The following is a 9178-nucleotide window of genomic DNA, read 5'->3' as shown; positions in this document are numbered from 1 at the left end:
CACAGTCTGTAAAAGGCTACTTTCAGAACAATTGATACAATGGTGCGTTAACAGGTAACACACTTGAGTGAAGAGAACATAGCATACACACACCTACACACACAAAGTCGTTACAACCCACTGAGGAAATAATGTGTTTTGAGTCACATTATCAATCATTACTGTTAATGGAGATGGAAGTAGTGAAGTGCACCATTCTCCCATTTCAGTGCAGGAATCACTTATTACTCATCTAAACTCTTTTTCTGGATTAAAGAGGATTTCCTTTAACAATGTAACTGCTCAATTTACCACCACACAACAGAAAGAACAAGGATCAGTGAGGGAATTCCAAACCAATGCTTCAAGTAAAATGCAATATTTGAATTTAGTGCAAAGTTTCAAAAGGATAAAGTCCAGAGGAGTCATGGTTTAACATAAAGTAGCATATGTTTTTCTTTAGTCAGCACAATTGGATTGCATAATTCAATTTCTTTTTTTAAGCAACTTTTACCACAAAATATAAGCTCATATAGCCATCAGATAAAAGTACCTACATACAAAAAAAAATGTCTCAGTCTGTGATACAAGCAGAAAATTATATTTAATGTTCAATTTCATCCCATCTCCTCCTGAACTATAGCAGATCGGTAGCTGGGTGCCAGGCAGAACACAACACATACTGGAGTCAAAGATGCGACTGCTGAACAAGTGAAGTCATCATTTACACTTCTCTGCAAGAGACAGGTCATCCTGTGGTCCTGACACAAACATGAATCTTCCTAATCCAAATAAAGCCATCCCCAAGCATGTCACCTACTGTATAAGTGCTCTAAAACAGAGAGCAAAGAGCCTAAGAGGCTGTTTATTTTCTTCTCTGACAAAAGAGGCCATAGAAAAATATCAGAAGTTAGAAGAAAATGGGGCCATGCAACAACAAAAAAGGAAAGATAAACAGCATTAAAACACTGTACTTCACAGACAACAATGCAGTTTATTAACCAAAGCAAAGTCAGATGACTTTGCAATCACAGAATCTGTATCTTGAATTATTATCTTGAGCCATTTGCCTTAGTATTTGCAGCTAATTGGCATAAAGAGCCTATGTTTTACCTATCCCATACATCTTCACACTTGGCCTAATGCTATTTGTTCACACCCTGATACTCTGGTACTCAGCTGGGGGATTGGTGGCCCACGTATAGTGCAGTGCCTGTCAACTGCTCAGGGCCTAACTCCCGCTTAGTGCATCATCACTGGAATCCTCAAATGAGGCACAGCACAAATGCATTCATCTTCAGCTGAACAGCAAACCTCAGGGAGTTTTTTTTGTGCTGCAGATTATTACAAGTAGAGCTCTGAAACCAGAGGGTTTTTTACCTCTATGTGTAGTGCTTCAAGTGCTATCACTATCATATTATGTGGGTGTTGTGTCCATGCTGAAGCTGTATTAGAGGCCCTCTTGTCTTGCTCATATCTAATTATGTGATGCTTCTATGCACAGTTTGCTTTTTTGTAGTGAGATGTGTCAACCATGTGGACTTTTGCAGGACTATTGTCAAATTTTCAGTATTGTACAAATGCATTTTTTTTACATATTGTAATGATAAAAGCTTCTGCCTCATTTTTTTGATACAAATCTTTCTTTACTGCTGCATCTCTTTGATAAATCACCATTCTACCAGAACACTTAGGCTACTGACCACAGTGAAAACACTGTGAACCTCTGAGGCTTTGACCTGTGATGAAATTGAAGACTTTTGTATGCTGTGTACCAGTCAATACCAAAGAATAACACAGTTTGCTCTGAAGGCAGAATCCTGGATTATTTCTGGCGAGTGTAATTTCTTAAATTGTTGCTCATGCCCATCTATCCTAATCAATTAAAGGGCAGCTAGGCCAAAGGAGCAATTTAGAGCACTTCAGATGTATGCCATTGCAAGTTTGAGGAACATTATTTAAGGCAATATAGGACCTTGGGGCACAGTTTGTGTCAGAATGTAATGAATCATTCACTACTTGATTTCCACAGCTTACAAATCAGTCCACAGATAACAAGTAACAGAATGGTCAGTAAAAGATGACAGTGAATTAAGTGTGAACAAACAAATACATTTGGAGTAACAAAGATCCAGCAGGCCAGATGTTGAGAGCATCTGGAGGTTTATAGCATTTAAGCAGTGACACATGAATGCTGTTCTTCACACGGCAGAACATTTCACTTTCACCCATGTATCTGGTATAAAACTTTGAGTAGTAGTAGTCATATTCTGTGGGTGCTATATAATTGGCAACTGCTTGCTCTGGGCAAACTCTGGGTCCCAAAACTATTGATAATGAGTAACACCAGATGCCAGAGTTGGATGACCAATGAGCAGTGAGAGGGATGGAACTGATGAGTGTGCCGTGAGGGGGTTGTTTATCTTTTTGCCAGGGAATTGTGTCAAGCCGAAAAGCCTTCAAAATTCATCAGATTGTGTTCTTGTTGTATTCTTATTTGCTTCCTTTACTTGCTGCTTTAAAGTGCCTTAGATTTGTTATTTTACTGCCTATTTAGATTTGTGTTATAGCTCATCTACATGCAAGTGTTCACATCTGTGAACACTTAAGTTCCAAGATGCTGTTAAATAATCCTGTCCATTTTAAGACTGTATTCATCAAAAATCTAAAAATAATCATATTATTGACCTAGCACATGGAATGAAATAATGAATAACATACAAATGATCTGAAAGAACATAAATGCTTTCTGTGGTAGTCTGATCCCATAGTCTTATTTGTAAGAAATCAATCAGTAGTATTTCTAAATACTGCCTTATTTACACTGTAAGTGCATACAAAGCTTTTCCACTCTCACAGACACAAAATAAACAACAGTGATCATTTTCAGAAAATGTTCTTGTCAGTGTCTGCAGATACTGCACACAGTGAACAGCCCACAATCCCAGCAGAGACATGCTGCAGCTGCTGTGCTGGTGCCTCTTAGATCTTCAGGACCTGGCCGGTGTTTTTCCCCACTTACATGCTGCAGGTTTGTGAATTAAAAGGCTTCACAGTAAATAATTCTTGTGTTGCAGTGGATTGCAAAACCTTTCTGTAGGTCTGAATTAGTGTTCTTGGACCTGTACCAAGAGTCCCTGCAGCCGAATGAAGTAGAGAGAAGAATTTTCTTTGCTGCCTAACACCAGCAGAGGGGGGTGTGCTCAAGTCAGGAGCAGCATACCAGAGTGTCAGCTGATGCCTTGGATGTTTCTGAGCAGCCACACCCTGAAATAAGAACAATGACAAAACCACAATGACATATTAACAATTTGAACATAAGCAGTCTGCTACAATTGCAGTATATCACAGATTATTGCTTTTAAACACAGCCAGGTTGTACAATTAGTACTGTTTTAAGATTAAATAATCTACTTCTGCTTGTAAACATCAGAGATTAAAATAATAATACTCAGATACGACATTAACTCCAGAAGCTGATACCAGATAACGACGATGAGCACACCTGGCAGTATGACATTTATAATGTTCCTCACTAGCACTGCCATAGACTTTCCCAAGGGGTTTTAATTGAGGATTTTACTTGTATTAGCTGTCACTTAGGAAACAAAACTGAAAAACATACTGCCCTAGTAGAGCCAAGTGAATAGCCTCCCTCCTGTGCAGTGCAGGGCCCTAACATTTGTAGTTGTTGTTTTTTTAATGGAGAAACAAGTTAAACAAAGCCTTTATACAGGGCTTTGTGAAATAGTCTGAGATGAATTATGCACTGGGCTTTGATATAATCCCACAGGGCCTTTTCTCTTTTCATTAGAGCTCTATTTTTTCCAAACATGTATTCTTTTATTAGCGAGAATGACTCCACAAATTCCTTTAATTCAGATCAGTACAAGATTAAAAAACTCACTGTATGTGATTTATCTGAGGCCGTTTGTTGACTTGGTTTACCTCATGTGCTGATTTGGCACTTTGATCTCTTTCACATGTAACATGTCTATGTCCATCACCAAACTGATGGGACTGGACAGGAAAAGTTTTCACAAATGCAATCTGACATTAACGAATGAATATATTGTAAGTGCAAGCACAATCCATTTTTTTCAGTCAGAAAGTCATTGTCAGGCGCAAACACAGACATTCACAAACACACGTGTAAAACGGCCCCTTTTCCTAAATGATGATAAATAACAAATTCATAATTAATTAAATGACGTTGTAGGCTACTTCATTGCCTAGATCTATATCTCTGTCTCTGATAACAGGAGAGGCATTTAGTTTAAACTCTGCCGCCTCTACTGTAGCTCGGCTGCATTTATTAGAGCACCGCACATAATACAGTTTACACTTGCAGCGCGCCATGATCTCGCCATTTCGTTGGATAAACGGGTTATAACAACGGCGAGACACGGAACTCATCCATATTAGAAGAGTCTCTCATGATCTCAGAACCGCCAGGGACACTCCTCTTGTTCCCGGCTCCAACTGCTCCGCTCCTGTATCCAGTCGATGCACGGGGAGGACATTCATAGACCCATCTTTATCGGCATCAGCATCAGCATCGCCCCGAAGACAAAGAGAACACTGCAAATGAAGATGCGCTCTAATAGCAGTAGGAGCCAGTCTTAAAGTCACTAATACTGTAGGCGTTCCCGCCTGGAGGCAGACAGGCACCGGTCCTTGGAGACTCTTCGGGGATGCGCAAAGATGTGAGAGTAAAGAGTGAGAGGCATTGTGATTGGCCATACTCTTTCTAAAAGCACCAGATACGGCGAGTCATGTTTGTTCTAGACAGAGCACTAGGTGAGGTGGCATCAAACTTGAAGGATATGTGTTTTCAGTCTACACAGTCGATGCGTTCACAACATCAGTCATAAACTTACATTATTTCCCTAAAGACGTGGACGCGCTTTTTGTGGTGCTGAAACAGAAAGACTTGGCTGATCAACTAGTGAAGAAAAGGAAGGCACTCTCACTTACCCACCTGATTCTGGGCTTCATGGTATTTGGGAGACTCATTAAGGTGAGTCCAGCGCTAGATGCGGTGTGCAGTAAACTGCAGATGCCTGTTTTCAATCACATTTCTGTCATATTTCATTACAGCCTCTAAAGTCACCAGTGTCGCTCTGGCTGTTGTCTTTATTTGTTGCCCTGATGATCTGCATATGTTTTATTCTGAAGTTTGATCTTGAGTATGGCTACAAAGTTACAGTGTCGGTCACTTCTGGTTTGTTTTACATGTTCAAACTGTTGAAAAGTATTGATCCACAGATGTCACAGATTATTGATTTTGCTTGTTCTGCTTTTCAAAATGTACTTGGGTGTCCATTCATCTGTTCCCTCCAAACATTTTAGCCTCAGAGTGTCAGAGTTAATGGAGTGCTTGCCTTTCTCCTGTTCTATTGTTTTAGGTTCCAGTGCATTTAATAGTTTATTTGCCTTAAAATAAAAAATCTAACACTCTCCATTAGTTAAGAAATAATGAGACCTTGATATCATTGCAGAATGATTCATATTATTAGAGTGACAATGAGGCATTAGCTTTAGTGGTTGTATCACGCGCGACATGAGAGAGTTTTTTTTATCTTTACTTTTTTTTGGACAGTGCCAGAAGGAGCCTGGTTTGTGTTGGTCTCTCACTTTGTTGCCTGCTGGTACCTGATAACTTCCTTCCTTGTGTTTCACAAGCTGTCAAAATTAATTTATGTCTAGTGCGTTTAAATAAAAATGTCATCATTTGTAGTGAGGGTCAGTGATCTATGCCATAGTTGCTAATAGTGTTTGTTTTTTCCAGCCTGATAAACCTGTGCCTGGAGTACAATCAGAAAATAGAAAAGCTCAGCACCGAGTTTGTGTGTGCTGCCGCTCAGGTGTCACATTGGATTGGTGTGTTCATTGTACAATAAAAGTAGCCACTGCACAATAAGTGCCTCAGGCATGTATTTTGGGTCATACTACTATTATGGCTTAAATGATGTTGCTCCGGTATCTTGAACACAACTTTATATATTGGATTATATTACATTAAATTCAACTTTATTGTCATTACCCATGTACAAGTACAAAGCAACGAAATACAGCTTAGCATCTAATCGGAAGTGCAACAACCGCAGTGCAGAGTGTGCAGTATCTACAGTCAGAACTAATTATATATATATATATAACTTCCCCACTTGCATATATATATATAAAGATTTATCTAATAAGAATGTTTGAAGTTTCACTGTGTGCCACTAATGCAACATTTCTGACTTGTCTTCATTTGATTTTTCTCTATCTTTACTATGTATATCTGTACCCTTAAAAATGGTCAAAGATCGAAAAGGTCTTAAACAGTGTTGTAACTATTAAGTACTGTGACTTACTTGCTTTAATCAATTACCTTGTCGAGCGGACAGGGAGAGTGGGTGTCATCATAGCAGAGGACAGTCTGTGGGCTTGTGGGAGACTTTGCACAGAGCTTGAAGCTGCAGTAAATAATTTTGCATATTGGCAGCTCAAATCCATCCAGTCATAGACACTTTATATAAAAGTATTAGAGAGAGGAGATCTACCAGTATTGAATCTCATAGTGATTTTTTTTCTTGGAAATGTAACATTTAAATCATGGCAGATAACAGTTCCTGCTAGAGTCCATAGAATAATTTAATTTCAGTCTTACATGTTTTTAAAAGAAGAGAATGGATTTTCTTCTTTAATTTGGCCAGGTGGTGTAATCTAGTCTGAAGACAGGTATATTTTCACCTGCAAAGCCTGTTGTGATACTTGACCTGTGTACCAGGTTTTGATATTCACTCCTCATGCAAAGACAAACCCTCCACAAGATCATAAACAGAGCTATAATTGCTGGTAAGGTTGCTTGGAGACTTTAATCAATTAATGGGGCATCCTCCATCCACAGAGAAGGGGAGCGCAGGTGTCATCAAAGCAGAATGAGGCTCCTTTGAGGTGGGAAATGTGAGTCTCAGTGACTTCACTCAGCTGGGTCACTGGACACACAGCAGAGCTTTGACGCGTATAAATTGTGCTTGAAGATGCTGTGTTCATCCTGGAAGGCTCAGCGGCTGGCAGGGGACCAGCGGAGCATGGACATTGCACTCCAGATGGCCCAGAGAGGCCAGAGGAAGAGAGCTGTCCAAGCCCAGCTGGGAGTAAGGGAAGCTGGACTGCTGGTAGCACATGAGCCTGTGTGTGTGCGTGTGATTGTGGGAGGGGAGACGGGATGAAAGCATCAATAAAAGACAGAGCGAAAGAGGAATGTATGTATGTGTGTATGAAAGAGTGGGCGTGGGAGTGATTGGGAGAAAAGGTGGGAGTGAGAGGGAGAAAGTGAGAGCAAATGAGCTAACAGGCACCTGTGTGTGTTTGTGTGTGTGTGTGTAGATATGGAAGTAGAGATAAGAAAAGTGTGGGAAGGGGAAGAAATAAAAGAGAAGATGAAGGAGGTTGCATGTCTGTGCGGTTGTGTATTTCAGTGTGTATATGTGCAGTGAAGGAGTGACAGGGAACAGAAAGGGTTTGTAGATGCACAAAATGAAAGAGAGAAAGAAACAGGCGCGTGTGCCTGTGTGTGGGAGGGAGAAAATGAAACTTGAAAAAGGAGGCATGTGTTTGTTTATGTGTTTGTGTGTGATTGCAGAGAAAGCATGAGAGAAAAGGCAGAAGGGACCAAAAACAAAAATGAGGAAGAAAAAGGGAATGTGTGCATCCCTGGTAAAGTGAGTATATGAGGGATGGTTCCATGTTGGGAGAGAAATGGGTGCAAATGTGTGTGCTCACAAAGCTGCATGAAAAATGACACATAGACAACAAGTAAAATTGTATCTTATGTGAAAGATAAATAGTACTTCAGCTTTTCATTCAGTTACCTCTGACCCCTGACTTTTATCCACATGCTCGTACAGCAGCCATGTGACGTGTGCTCCTTGGTTTAAATGCTTTATGGCAAATAGCTTCAGACACATTCAGTCCTTGCTCCTAGTGAGAAGACATGCTCCATGTAGGAATGCTCTCTTTTTCTAATACATGTTACGTCTTGGAGATGTTGCACTCCTTCTAATATGAAGCCATCTGAGAACAAGTACAGAAAACATGACGAGAAACACACAGTGGCTTCACAGTCATAGCTTCACCTCACTGTTTTCATTTGGGAAGCCACTAGAGAGCAGGCAAAGCAAAAGCATTCTGATTTCATCCTGCCACATCAGCTTTGTCATGGAATGGTGCATAATGTACACTTTGATCACAATGAATTATTCCTATTCCTGGCTATAAATGTGGTTTGTCTTTGGCACCCAATCTCTTTTGCCTTAAACTAGGAATCTGTGCATGCTTCCGCAGAGCTCTCTCCTGAGTGTGTCCCTGCAGGTGTACTGCAGCTCTGGTGTTCTTGTGTGAAGGAACCAGAAGCACTACCTCAGTGAAAACCTTTTCTAGACAAAACTGTGATGTATTTTGCTAAGAACACTTATACACTCAGTTCAGTTTATTTTGTGCAGAAAAGTTATATATAAGAAACTACAAAAGGGCTTTGTGTTTCTTAAAGAATGAGGCTGATTACCTACCGTATGTTCCCCTTTTACAACCATCCCAGTGAAAAGATCAAAATGTGAACATGTCTGACTGATTATGTTAAATTGTCCAACAGCATTAACTTTGTTAACCTCAAACACGACATCTTTAAATGCAGAAATTCAGGATGTTCCTATTGTACCTATTTCAGAATTTACATACAACCCTATTAGCATCTGTGTTAGTAAGCAAACCACAGTCAACTTCAAAGCATTTTGGTAAACTTGACAACTCAGGCGCCCTGATAATTGCATGTTTTTGGTGAGCACCATGTATATCTGCATATTTTATTCGCAGCATCTGAGTCCAGCTTTAAACATTTGTTCATCTTTCTGTGACCAACTTTTGATATAAAGACAAAAGTGCTCTAAAAATACTAAAAATAAAATAAAATAAAATTTCTGTGAATGTCGGACAAGGGTATGTTATCAGGGCTGTCAGTTCAGTCCATGGGTGAAAATTTAGTCTTTCAGATTAAACATTCCCATCCATAATGCCTGCAGTCCACAGCATGCCTAACATAACTTTGTTCATGCCATGTCTGTCATGGTTTGGGCCTACGCGCTGTTCTATGCTTTTATTTTGAAAGTGTTTCCTGTTTCATGTCATCTGGCCCGCATCAGCTTTATTC

At 39.9% G+C, this 9178-nt stretch overlaps 1 protein-coding gene across 1 annotated transcript in view; it reads left to right on the top strand.

Moving 5' to 3' along the window:
• The first annotated feature begins 3240 nt into the window (after nucleotides 1-3240).
• chst8 (carbohydrate (N-acetylgalactosamine 4-0) sulfotransferase 8) overlaps nucleotides 3241-9178 on the top strand; it is a 210616-nt gene continuing 204678 nt past the window's right edge. Inside the window, exon 1 of the mRNA XM_020592392.1 lies at nucleotides 3241-4999. The gene's annotated coding sequence lies outside the window, so the exon portion shown is untranslated. The remainder of the gene's footprint in view (nucleotides 5000-9178) is intronic.

The sequence above is a fragment of the Monopterus albus genome, unplaced genomic scaffold, assembly GCF_001952655.1.
Source record: "Monopterus albus unplaced genomic scaffold, M_albus_1.0 scaffold17.1, whole genome shotgun sequence".
NCBI classification, from domain to species: Eukaryota; Metazoa; Chordata; class Actinopteri; order Synbranchiformes; family Synbranchidae; genus Monopterus; species Monopterus albus.
Note: the sequence above shows the minus strand (reverse complement) of the source record. Positions and strands in the feature narration are given on the sequence as shown.